Below are 13,794 nucleotides of genomic sequence, written 5' to 3'. Positions count from 1 at the left end.
AACCCACTTTATTCAGGCCCAAGAACCTACTCCTAGAGTTCAGCGAGATGGCACTTCATCAACTGAGTGCACGCATGCACCGCGTGTGAGGCCGTATTCACACTGACCGTGAAGGGGGTATCACGATTTCCTTCACATAGATTAGGCCACCCAGGCTCAGAGAAGTCAGGGCCACACTGCTAGTATACAGAGAACTGAGATTCTGAAGACCCAGGTCTTCTGACCCTAAACCGAACGTTCTTTTCTTAGACCATGCTGCTCCCCTTGTTTTCCTCTCCTCTGGGCAGCAGCACGAACTGCTCTTCCCTGTACTTCCAACCCTACCTGCACCTCTCTCACAGCATCTCTAACGATTCATCGCACAGATGCTCTTACCCTCTGTCTTTCCCTCTGTCTGCGGCTGCTACACCGTACGTTCTTTGAGGGCAGGGATGACTTCTTATTCCTGTGTCTACTGCCCCCGAGCAGCATCGTGCACACAGAAGACACTCCGGTAACATCTGCTGCCGCGCTCAACAGGGGCCTCTGTGGCTTTATTAAGAAGTTTTGGAATCTGATTCTCATTTTACATATCAAATATGGGTACTGGGGACAAAGGGGCAGGTGATTTTTTTAAGATCACAGAAGAAAACCCAATCCCTCAAATGTCAGAATAATCTACAGTTGCAAAGGGTCCACGGCAACACCAAGCACTGCTGTGATACGAGTGTGCTTTTCTCAGTAGACCAAGGCAGTCAATACGGACATTCTGAGCCTGACCTCTCTGCTTACAGAGATAATAAATGAAACATTTGTGAGTGTTACTGCTCAATCATCAGTTCACACAAAAGAACGGTACCAGCTCTGTCTCCTGACTCATGGAAAGCGCCGTTGTTAAATTGTAGTTCAGAGACATGCTAAGCTAGAAAGCACTGACAACAAGAAGATGGCCGATTCAACCCTAGCCATCTCACAGAAGAAGCCTGAAACCCAGCAGGGGGAACTAACCGCCTGGCTCCCACAGCTGTAACCTTAGGTCTCTTGACTACTCTCGGCCTTTTTAGTTTGCAGCACTTCTCCACACTCCTCGTCTAGAATTAGTTCACTTTGTAAGCATGTGCGACCCACACCTGTCTCCCCCACTTGCCTGTGGCCCCTGTGTGTCAGCGCCCAGCAGACAGGTGGCTCCACAAAGACTACTGAATGAATTCACACGATATTTGAATTTTAAATAACTGTGTTAGGTCCATTTCCTACACATCAACGTTTCTCTCTGACTCACTCTTAGTTGTCTAAAGCCTCCAACTTCCTGGAAGACAATTGCAATGAATAGTTCACATGGAATAACAAAGGAAAGAGCAGTTAACCGGATGAGTTCTCTGTTAGCAAGATAAGGGTGACAGCAGTGTGGCCCCTCTCGGAAAGAGGGATTTTGCAGTTCCTGAAATCACCTGCTGACAAAAGCATCTGAGACCGCATATAGAGTAAAACAAGGGATTACAGGATCTACACTCAGAAGACCCAGGCCCAAGCCCTACTTGACTATATCCATCTTTACAACAAGTTCTACCATTCTGGGCTTCCTTTTCTCAGGGGACATTCTCCAGCCTATGAGGCACTAAACAAGGATCAGTGGAAGCTCTAAGCATTGTAACGATGTTTCAACTTCAGTTTCTCTGGCAAGGCGCAGATAAAAAGGAAACCTAGAGGTTTTGCCACAATTACCATTTGACTCGTTCCAAAAAGGGACAGGGAGATCTGTCACAGAATCAGCAGAATGGGTCAAGTACCTGAAGGAGCTGGGGGCAAGACAAGAAGCAGAGTGGCCTTGGGACAAGGTGGCAGTGATTTGCCAGCCTCTGTCAGGATCTTCACTTGCCCAGGCATGCAGGCTTTAGTGAAGCCAATGCCTTGCTCTTTCCAGTGCTAGGTGAGTAAGGCCGAGACCCTGCCCTTGAGGAGTTCATGGTTGAGGAGAGGAACAAGAAATGTAAAACCCAAACCAGAAATTTAAGGGTGATCAGTGCCTTAACAGAGGTTCGTGCGGCGTACCGGGGGCTGGAAGACAGAGACACAAGCGGCTCTTCCGGAGAGGAGGGGTGACCAGAGAAGACTTCTCAAATGCCGTGCCACACGTAGCCTGCTGTTGGAGCAGCTGGGTATTCATCGGGAAGCCCAGAGTAAAAGGGATTTTCAAGAAAAAGCAAATAGCAGGCAACATGGCATTAAGGAAACTATAGAGTGTTGGAGCGGGGTGGATGAGGGTAGGGCAGGTAGACAAGCAGCCACGAAAAACCACAGGGGAAGGAAACTGGACTTTATCCTATGGGCAGTGAAACACAATGAGGGGTTCAAGTAATCAAGTTTTGTGATCTTATTTGCATTTTATAGTGGGCACTCTTGACAGTAAGCAGCCTGGGAGCAGGCAGCTGGTGTAGCATAGGCAAGACAGGAGGAGAAAGGGACAGACAGATCTCTGACAGAACTCGTGGGATGTGTCAGTGGTTTGAAGTGGTGGAGGAAGAGGGAGAGAAAAGTCTTGGACGAATCCCAGGGTCTCTGAATTATGCAACAGGACACAGAGTGGAATTGTTAGCTGGAGTAAGGGACAAAGCCCTCAGGACAAGGCATATGTCTGTGTGTGAAGGAAGGGGGCAATTATAATGACGGGTTACATTTTGTACCCCGGGGGCTTGCTGGTGGATACACACCACACCAAAGGGACAGTCCTGGTTGAGGAGAAAGTCAGAATCCTCAGACCACCGGCAGCACGAAAAGCCAGAACAGGGCAGAAGATGGATGACGGTCTCAGAGGATGGCCTGGGAGAACCCCTGGGGGAACCCGACCTAAAGAGCTACCAGGGGAAACCAGCACAATGGCAGCAGGAAGACTGCTCAGAGGTGGGCGACCTGGAAGAGGGTTTTGAGTTTCAAGAAGAAATGATCAATGCTGTCAAATGACCAGAGAGTAGAATACAGGAATACAAAATCCCTAATGGACATTTTAGGAAAATGTGAGCATGTTCTTCACGTGAGCAGGTAAGGAAGACAGAAGCTGACTGACAGCCGTAGGTTGGAAAGTGACGGAGAAGTAAGGATGTGCACAGACACTAAGATAAACTATTCTCTGAAGAAACTTCTGGGAAGACACAAGGACGGAGTTGAAGAGGATTCAGGTCACTAAGACAGAGAGATGCAGACGCAGGCATGGACTGCGGAGGAGACCCCCAAAGATGAAGCGCTTGCAGAGGAAGGGACGCTGGCAACAAATGGTAGGAGTAAGAGCCAGGAGCAGAAAGAAAGGTGACCTGCTGGGACACCTGGGTGGCTCAGTCAGTTAAGCGTCTGCCCTCTGCTCACGTCACCATCCCAGGGTCCGGGGATGGAGCCCCACCTTGGGCTCCTTGCTCAGTAGGGAGTCTGCTTCTCCCTCTGACACTCCCCCTGCCTGTGCTCTCTCTCTCTAACAAATAAATGCATAAAATCTAGGAAGGAAGAAAGGAAGGGAGAGGAGGGAGGGAGGAAAGCTGACCTGCCGACTGGATTTGGGGGCAGAAGAAAGGTCACCTCTTTCACCAGAGATTGGCCCAGAGAGAAGACAGAGGTCACCCAAGATAAGCTTGGAGCATCCACAGACAAAGGTGAACGAATGAAGTAAAAAGGCAAGGGGTTGAGGGGGTGGGATGCAGTGAACCACAAGAAGGAAACACACTTTCCCTCTGCACAAGGAATCTGCATGTGGCATTTTCTGAGAGTGAGGCCTTTGCCACAGGAGCGCTAGGCCTGCTTGGTAAGGCATGATCGATAGGAAAAAACCGGCAGCCGGACTGCTGTATGTTGTTTAGAGTCCCATGCTCTTCCAAGCATGCAGGGGGCACCGGCAGCGGGCTGGGCACTAGGTTGCCCACCAGGTCCTGGCCCCCAGGGGCCTCCGGGCCAATGAAGCACTGCTGCCCAGCTCAACTCCGCCATCTGGACAGGAGAGTGAAGAAAGCTCTTCCTCAAGCTGAGAACCAAGACAACATATTTCCTTTCAGCACTATTTTCTCTCAGCTTTGCTTCTAATCATCTTCTTTTTTTCTTTTTAAGATTTTATTTATTTGTCAGAGAGAGAGACCGAGAAAGCAGGAGCAACACAGGCAGAGGGAGAAGCAGGCTCCCTGCCAAGCAGGCAGCCTGACATGGGGCTGGATCCCAGGATCCTGGAATCGTGACCTGAGCTGAAGGCAGACGCTTAACAACTAAACCACCCAGGCGCCCCAACTTTGCTTCTAATCTTTTCCGTGACGAGCACAGAAAGAAAGCAGAGCGGTCGGCCTAAGCAAGTCTTTGGCTACTAGGCTCAGAAGGACTTGGTTCTGGGAGAAGACTTGAAATGTGCCTCTGGGTTACTGCCTAGGCCCCTCAGGCAGGTGGAGGACAGAGCCTTATCCTGGGCACGTGTATATGCGGGGAAGGGACTGGCACGGAAAGGGGTTCAGTGGGAAGTCTCTGGTGCTAAAATGTCTACAGACTGGCGCAGCCCAGCCAGACAGGGGCACCAACGTCAGAAGACTACGCTTTTACTCTTTTTGACTTATATTTAAATACCATTTCCTAAAGCTATCAGTTAAAAGTCCTCTCTTGCCAGATTGGAAAATGATACGTCTAAATAACAACTACATTCGAGGTTATTTCGGGGAGTTGCAAGGAAAGAGTGGTCACTTTAACATTGCCATACAAGCCAAACACCTTTTTCTTGGCGGTATTTTCTCATCCTTTGACCCTGGATAGATAGCCCCTTGGCATCTAATGATGTTGCCGAAGGGCTGGAAATGGAACCCCACAGAACACACTGTGGGGTGTGTAGTGAGCTCTGCCTATGGCGACACCATGAGACGCTCGGCTCTCTGATCTGCAAGCCTCCTGATTTTGAAAGAAAATGACCAAATCTTCTCAGAGAGCTTAAAAATCCCTCCCCCGATCCCCTCCCCCTCTCTTCAGAAAAGATGTGGACTTGGTGATTTCAGCCTCAAACACAGTCTCCGGAACTTGTTTGAAACTTGCCAGGCCCTCCTCTTCCACAGGGAGAAAGACGGGAGGTGCAGGGCTGAGGGGAACGAGAAAACCTGCTCCTCCCTGCTGAGGAACCCTGTGGGGAGGGGGCCAGGATGGCTAGTCAGCACCTGGGAGTCTGTCAGCTTGACAAGGATACTGGCATTTCTTGGGACACTAAGCTCTGTTGAACAGGAAAATTACAGTTTTAATAACAGGGTAAGATAAATGACCTAGCCCAGGTAGGCTGAGTACAACCATAGTTGGAGGCAAGAAGGGAGATGATGTGATTTCTCCCTATTAAAGTCCTAGAATCCTAAGTAATTTTAAGACAGTTACTTCACTTGTTCATTTGCCCCAGGCAAGTCATTTTAAGGGGATCAGTGGTTGTCACAGGCTTTCCCGAGGAGGAAAAGGGTCAGAGAGGAGAGAAGGGTCAGAGTGGACCCATGGAGGAGAAGGCTCAGAATGTGAGGACCCCAGGGAAATAAGGGCTACTGTGTGATGCAGCTCCAAGCCACCTTGCTAACCACCCAAATCTAAGACAGTAAAGTCCTGTCCCCAGTGTTCTCCTTCAATCTGTTCAGACTTTAATTAACTGCTGTGTGCCAAGGTACTTCTGCAGCAACGGACTTTCCACAGACCCAAGATCTCAGAATTAATGGACATAGGGTGAACCCACTGTGTAAGACTTCACAAAAATCCTTTTTTAAAAAAACCTAATCACCATGCCCACACTCCTCGAAGAAGTATGTTTCCGACACAGCAAACCAGAAACCGGCTCCGTGGCAAGCCCGCCTGCGGTCACTACCATATTCCGGGGATTGTTCAAAGCAGCCAGCCTGTAAGTGCACCTGGAGAAATGGTCCATGTTGTGGATCGTTAATACAGAATGGGCTTTGCTTCATCTTGTATATTATCCTTAAAAAGCAATTAAAGTACAATTGCAATGACTCTGAAAGGAAATGCTATGAAAGTCTATCAATATGGCTTAGCTCTGCCTCTTTGAAATAACCGATAAGTAATTACATGTTTTGAGAAGTAAAGAAGAAAGTCATCATTCTCCACTGGAAGAATGCTTCTCATCTGCCAGGCACTGAGCTATGGATGGACTCCCCAGCCCTTTATCCTGTGAGCCTCACAATTCTGGCAAGGCACATTGGAAATGTTCATCCCATTTTTGGGTGAGAAAACCAAAGTTCTGAGAAGTGAAATAACTTGTCAAAGGTCATAGCAGAGGGTAGTAAAGCCAAGATGTGAACCTGAATCGCTTCCACTGTGAAGCCAGTGCTCTGCAGGCTACAATCTGATTCTACAATCTGATTCTACAATCAGTCAAATAATAACAAAAGCAGTCTGAGGGGAATGGGCTGGAGAGTGTACAGTTTTTGAAGCTTTCCATCTCTACCATAGCTTTCCCATCAGCACAGAGGCATGCTCCAGGATCTCCCAGATTTAAAAACTCACCCTGGTCACGAGGGAAGTACAGAGTAGAACTGAACATGTTACACCAGTTGCCCACTGGAATGGCTAAAATGGGAAAATGGGATACTAGCCAGTGTAGACAAGGGTTTAAAGCAACTGGAACTCTAACTTTACCTGGCAGAAGTGTCAACAGGTACAATGCATGCACACGCACATACACACACACAGTGTAAACTGGTACAACATAAACCACACACACACACACACACACACACACACACATCGCTTGGCAATTCCACTTCCAGGTACATTCCTAACAGAAATACATTCACCAAGAGGAATCCGCAAGGTTCATAGCAGTACAGACTGTCAGCCCCAAGGTGAAAACCAATCCAAGTGTCCGTCAACAGAACAGAAAAACAAATTGTGCTATTTAAATGCAGCATTGAGAATAAACAAATTAGTGATTAAGTGACAGTACAGATTAGCAATAATGGAAGGGAGACAGGCACAAATGAACACATACTAAACAGTTCCATCTATACAAAATGCAAACACAGGCAAACTAATCTACGGTGTTAGAAACAGGACAGTGGTCATCCTTGGGGTAGGATAATAAATGGAAGGGGAAACAAGAGGGCTTCTGGGAACATTTGGTTTCTTAGTCTGAGTGCTGTTTATATACACAGATGTTCACTTTGTGAAATTTAAATCATACATTTAAAATTTAAATTTTAAATCTGTATACTCTACTCATATTACAATTAAAAGTTTTATTTTAAAGCATCTAGTAGAATATTCGTAAAAAACAGTAACAAAATATTTTGACCCCATACCCCTGACTCCTCAGTAAAGGTCTTTTTCTTGGCTCTCTGCTACACTGATATGTCTCCAAATACTTGACTCCACTTCCTCAATCTCAAATTCACTCTTTACCCTCTGCAGTCTCTCCTGAACCACTCTACCCAATTTCTTCTTTGCAGGGTCACCAAGGAATCCCAAGTGGCCAGATCCAAGTGACACTTCTCTATCTTCCTCTGAGTCAACGTCCCAGCAGTGCCAGACATGAGTGACCCTTCCCTCCTCCTTGAAACACTCTCCACAGCTCTGTGCCTTTCGTTTGCCTACCTCAAAAGCCTCCTTGCTGGTCATCCCCTCCCTCCTTCAATGAGGTAGGGAGCTCCCAGGCTGTCTCTGGCATCCTCTCTGAACACACTCTTATCTCCCAAGCAGAGCCCTGTCGAGTGGCCGTGGATACTATTTTTAAGCTTGAAGATGTCGTAAATTCCTCTCCCTACCCTATCTGCCCCAGCAGTGATCTCAATCACCATCTCTGATCTATCACACACATTTCCCTCCTTAGACCCTTAGAATTTGCTGTTTGCTCCTTGAAGTCCCACCTAGACTCTTCTTGCCACGATCCCACATACTTGGCTCCCTCTTGCCATTCACTCCTCAGTTGAAATATCACTCTCTAATCTCACACAGAAGAGTTAGCACTAACTGATATGACTGGCTTACATGTGAACTGTCTTAACTAGAATTAACACATGAGGGCAGGAATCTACTGTAATTCCAGAGTTTAAAATGGCATCTTGGATGAAAGAACTGCTCCTAACTAGTTTCCCAGCTTCGTTCTTGCCTCTCTCCAGCTTTTTCTCCCCAATGCACACACAGTTAAAGGCCTTTAATGGAGTCCCACTGCATTTTTTTTTTTTAAGATTTATTTATTTTTTAGAAAGAGGGAGAAAGGGTGAGAATCTCAAGCAGACTCCCCGCTGAGTGGAGAGCCTGGACCCGGGCTCAATCTCACGACCCAGCGATCGTGACCTGAGCTGAAACCAAGAGTCATACACTTAACCTATTGAGCTGTGCAGGTGCGCCGCCACCACCACTGCATTTTAGAAAGAAAACTCAACTCCTGGCATGGTTAAAAGACCCTGCCTATCCCACCAGTCCCTGCCCGCTTCCCTGATTTGTGCCATGCTGCTTCTCTCCCGGCTCACTAAGCTTCAAGCCGTGGTGGCCTTTCCACAGTCTCACACTCTGAGCTCCTTCCTTCCTGGATTTCTCTTCCTCATCATTCAGGCCACGACTCCCACGCCAGCCATGTAGAGGAGTCCCCCTCAGTCATACGCTCTCTCCTTGCCCTTTCTGCTGCCCTCCTGGGCACTGCTATAATCTGTCATTATAAATGTTTGCTTATAGCCTATCTACCTGCAGACTGGAACCTCCGAGGGCAAGGACCCCATCTGTCTTCACTGTTTTATCTGCATCTAGGAAGTGCCACTCGCAGCGGGCACCCAGATTGGTGGAATGAGCAAACAGAGGTCAGAGGAACATTCAAGTATTTTATCAATACAGCCAATGAGGCAAGTACTAGTTATCTCTCCTTAGGGCCCAAAGCATTCTGTCAACATTTACAGTGACATAAAGGGACTCTGAAAAAAGTCCTTTATCGAAAACGAAAGGGAGCCAACCTTTACCAGCTTTCTAATCTCACACCAAGAGCACAAGATGGTACTAGACTAGATTCAGCAAAGCGTAGGCATTATAATAAGGCATGGGGCTAAGGATTAAATGTTTGCCTCCCTCCAAACCAGCTCCCAGAGCCTCCACTCACACTGAGATGTCAGACTTCAAAGATACTAGGACTCCTGTGTCCTCCAGTTCCCAAGGTAGACTTCAGTATAAAGGAGCCAAGCTTTCTGAGTCTGTTTCCTCACTTGTATAAGTAGGGATGAAAAATAATATTCATAAAGTGCCTAACCTATAATAAGTGATTAATAAATAACATGTTAAAAGAAGTCATCATCAAACTATAAAATGGAGACTGCCTAGATGTTCAGTAGTGATTACTGGCTGGAAAGCCCAACATGTCTCTCACTCTTTCCTCTCTCTGGTTACCCCATGCTTGAGTTTGCTACCACCTAAGGGACTGAGTTGGGAGGGGCTCTGACACAGCTGATCATAACACCCACGCAATCAAGAATCAACCCTTGAAAACTCACCTGAAATTTAAAATCATCTCTCAACTTGGAAGGCTCTTTACTTTTAAAAAATAAGTTTGAAAAGAAACTTGAAATCCCTCAGAACTGTTTAATTTAAAACAGAATCTCCGAGTCACACCTGAAATTTTCCAGTAAACCTGCCTATTATGGTGCCCGCCCTGACCAGGGAAGATTTAAAGTGGCGGTGACGACACAATGAGCATGAGCTAGGACCACTGTTTCATCGGCGAGGAAGTGAGTCGCAGAGTACACACTGCCCTCAGTTGCTGGGCGGTGACAGTGAGGCATGTTCTCTGTGACACTGAGATCATTTCTGAGAAGTTCCTTTTAGAATAAAGAATTCCGAACCTCTAAGTCCCAGAGGAGACCGGTATACTGTGGGACTAGAGAACCTCGGGCCTGAATCAGATGAGTGGCTCCGCGGAGGCAGTGTCTGGGCTGACAAGGGATCATTCACCAGGCTGGAGGACAGTGGAGGAAAACATTTCCAAAGGCTTTAGATCCTAATAGATATTTCCCAGCCTCCGCAGTAGTCCTTAGGATGTGGGTAGTAGATAATGCCTAATTCCTAGAGAGGAATTTCATTTGGGACTTAAATTTTTAGAAAATGGACGAGATAAAAAAAAAAAAAAAGCCCAACTATGTTTTACTTTGGTTTTAGAATCAGTTCAACATGACCTTGAATCCTGGCTCTAATACTGAATAACTGATTGAGCTTGAGAAAGTGGCCTCCCTGAGCTTCGGTGGAACAGGAACAAGCTTACCTACACCTCACAGGCTGGACACAGAGCAGGTGCTCAGAAGAAAGAGGGAGCCAACCTTTACCAGCTTTCTGATATCATACCAAGAGCACAAGATGGCACTAGACTAGATTCAGCAAAGGGTAGGCATTATAATAAGGCATGGGGCTAAGGATTAAATGTTTGCCTCCCTCCAAACCAGCTCCCAGAGCCTCCACTCACACTGAGATGTCAGACTTCAAAGATACTAGGACTCCTGTGTCCTCCAGTTCCCAGGGTAGACTTCAGTATAAAAGATCAAAGCTTTAGGTGAAAGAATTTCCTGTGCTGTTATTTCAGGGGTAGGGAAGGAAGAAATAGAAGGTATTCAAACTCCGGAGTTCAGAAGTCCCTTCTCAGATGATCCTAGAAAATACCATTTTTTAAAGGAAAAGTAAAAACTCTCCAGAACACCTAACATGTGCACAAGTGAGTAGTTTTGTCTGCATCTATACAATTATCCTGCAAACATCCAAATTAAAATGTTCCTTTTATAAACCCAGACGCTGGACCCTAAGTGTTGGCTAACTAGACCAGGGTCACACAGCTAGAGGGTTATTAATCTGCGGTCCTATGGAAAGAGAGGGATGCTTTCACCCTCCACAACAACCTCCCCATGGCACTAGTCACTCAGAGGCTGTGTGCTGGAAGAGCAGGTCAGTGAGCTGCCTGCGGGAGAGACCGTGGACATCACCGGTGAGCCAAGCTGCCCTTTCAACACACGAGGACCTCATAAGAGGTGCAGCAGACTAAAAAGCCATCCCGAGGAATCCAGAATTCTATTTTATACATCCAGGAAGTCAACCCCATTTCCAACCTACTACCACTTCAGGGTACTAATGCTATAAACAGACCCCCAACTTTCTAAAGAGAAATATTAATCCATATTAAGAGGTTTCAGTTTCTATTCTTGCCCACCTCTGTTCCACCTAGAGGAGGGGTTTTTGACTTAACCGTCTCAACTACCTAATATTCTATTGCTCTCCTTTTAATAAGTGTTTTCACTGGTACCCATGAGAAGAGCAAATCCTCAGTGCTCAGGGCCTTACCCTCCAAGCTCTTAGCTCCAGCTCTGCTGCTGTTCTGACCCCTCAAATGCCAAGCTTATTCTGATTTTCAGGAACCTCCTGTGAGCTATCCCCTTGGCCCTGACCTCCTCGTGCAGCACTTATTTCCTCTGGAAAAACTCCTCTGACCCTGCCTGTGCTCTCCCAGCATCTCGGGACACCTCCCAATAACTTTAATTCATTCTTCTGCCCGTCTGGTTAGCGCTACTCTTGGCCAAGCCCTCTTCCAGACACAGGGACTCTGAGAGCAACAGAACCAGGCAAGGTCCCTCACCGCATGATTACTTGCCAAGGGGGTGAGCATGCTAGCATCACGCATTTAATCAGTGAGCTAAAATCTGTATAATTCAAGTATTCTCCCACAGTAAGGGAGTGGAAACAGAAGTCTACAGCTTAACTGTGAGCCTGAGTGTCAGGTAAGTGTGACAACAGGTGTTTGCTGAAGTCTTAGTAATGATAACAGCAATAGGGCTTTAAAAAAAAAAAAAAAAAAAAGACAAATTCATGCTTGAAAATGCCACACTCATGATTCCAGGGTGATGAGCAAATTAAGGGTTTTAAACACAAATAACCAGAGCAGTCAAAGGTCTAATAGGAACATGCCTACCTCACACTTGGTGAAGTTAAGTTTTTAGTGTCTGCTAAGATGACTTAAAAAACAACAGTGAGTTTCTACAAGTAGCAGAAAAATGTTAAAATTATCCGATATGACAGCATTAGAAAGCCAGAAAGGGACAGCCTCGAGGACGAACAAGATCTGGCATGTCCATCCTCTCCCTGCGTGAAAAGGAACAGAAGGCTTTAGTGACCTCCCAGAGCTCTGGTTCCAGAACACACAGCACTGCGATAAGAACTGTAAAGAATACAAATTAAAATAAAAACAACACATGGAGAAGTAGAATAACAGAGAACAGAAATGGCAGAAATCGAAGAGGCTGCACCAGATACAGCCGGGGTCTAAGCAGAGCTTGGCCGGTAGCTACCGACAGGCACAGCCCAAGCAAGGGGGGAGGAAAAGCATGGCAAGAGACAAGAAACCACAGCCGAGGGTTTTGGAGCACAAAGGGTTAAACCGACAATGTGAAGAAGGAGAAAGGAGAGAGGTTTCACTTTCCGCTGGTAATAAATGAGCTCTTTTCCTGAAGTGATAACTGTTGTAAACAAGTGAAAACCATACACAATAATCACAAGTTATAAATGTTCTTGAAAACTCCCTGGTTTCAACTGGCCTATGACAGATATCTGCAGAGGGACCTCAGCATCTGCTATGAAGTTCAGGGAAAAGTAATTCTAACCAATGGACTTGTGCCAAAATCTCACCCTCGGGGTCTGACCAATTAAATGGCTGCTTCTTAGTGTGGCGTTCAGGAGAGATGACAGATTGAACACTGCAGCGGAGAAGCCTACACATTTAATTTCAGCCCAGGCATTTTGGCCCAAAGGGCAAGTCAATCAGGAAAGAAAGCAGTTCCGAGTACAGTCTTCAAACAAGCTGAAAACAGAATAAGCGGACCTGCAGTTTAATTATCACAGGATCCTTCTTCCATCAAAACTGATGACAAAGCTCATCAAGGATAAAGAGCTTGATGCCCCTGTACTCCTGTGCAGAAAACAGGATTTACCAGACAAGCTCTTTCTAGACTGAAGAAGCTGCTGCTTTCACCAGCTACTATCACAGGGACTGACTTCTGGGCAACCGGGATGGAAACCTTAACAAAGGGGTGCCTGGCAAGCTCAGTGGGTTGTGAGTTTGAGCCCTACATTGGGTGTGGTGATTACTTAAAAATATTTGAAAAAACAAACAAACAAACAAAACCATTAACAAAGCCAGGGATTCGCTGAGCAGGTTTCTGGCACAGCCCGTGCCCTGGGGAAAGGCAGCGCTTTGGGACTTGAGTTCTTTCTAGGGTCAAAATTATGCAGTTTGGGGGCACCTGGGTGGCTCAGTGGGTTAGGCCTCTGCCTTCAGCTCAGGTCATGATCTCAGGGTCCTGGGATCGAGCCCCACATCAGGCTCTGCTCAGCAGGGAGCCTGCTTCCCTCTCTCTCTATGCCTGCCTCTCTGCCTACTTGTGATCTCTGTCAAATAAATAAATAAAATCTTTAAAAAATTAAAAAAAAAATTATGCAGTTTGCCTTTTCAAAGTGGACCGCACAAGTTACTGCAGCCAAGTGTATGGTATAGGGGAGAGTCAACGAGGACTCTGAGCCCTGGTGTTATTTAGTCCCTTTACACCTAATTTTCCTCAAAAACACAGAACCAGCTGCATTTAAAGGGCAACAGAAAGGATTAAAATAATGCATGTCATGCATTTACTCCAGAGCCTAGCACCTAATAGGCGCTCACAAAAAGCTGGCCACAAATAAAATCTTTTTCAAGGTTCTTTAAAGTGATAAAATTTATCTGCTCTTTCCCCTATCTACTGTTTTTAAGACCTGATGATACCTTTACATCAGGCTCAATGTAGCTTTATCCCCACCCCCCACCCCCAGATTTTA

At 46.5% G+C, this 13,794-nt stretch overlaps 1 protein-coding gene across 6 annotated transcripts in view; it reads right to left on the bottom strand.

The window, feature by feature from the left end:
• The window catches only part of RFFL (ring finger and FYVE like domain containing E3 ubiquitin protein ligase), a 66,516-nt gene that overhangs the window by 19,216 nt on the left and 33,506 nt on the right, over positions 1-13,794 (bottom strand). The window lies entirely within an intron of this gene.

This window comes from Mustela lutreola, chromosome 15 (genome assembly GCF_030435805.1).
Source record: "Mustela lutreola isolate mMusLut2 chromosome 15, mMusLut2.pri, whole genome shotgun sequence".
In the NCBI taxonomy this organism is placed as follows: domain Eukaryota; kingdom Metazoa; phylum Chordata; class Mammalia; order Carnivora; family Mustelidae; genus Mustela; species Mustela lutreola.
Note: the sequence above shows the minus strand (reverse complement) of the source record. Positions and strands in the feature narration are given on the sequence as shown.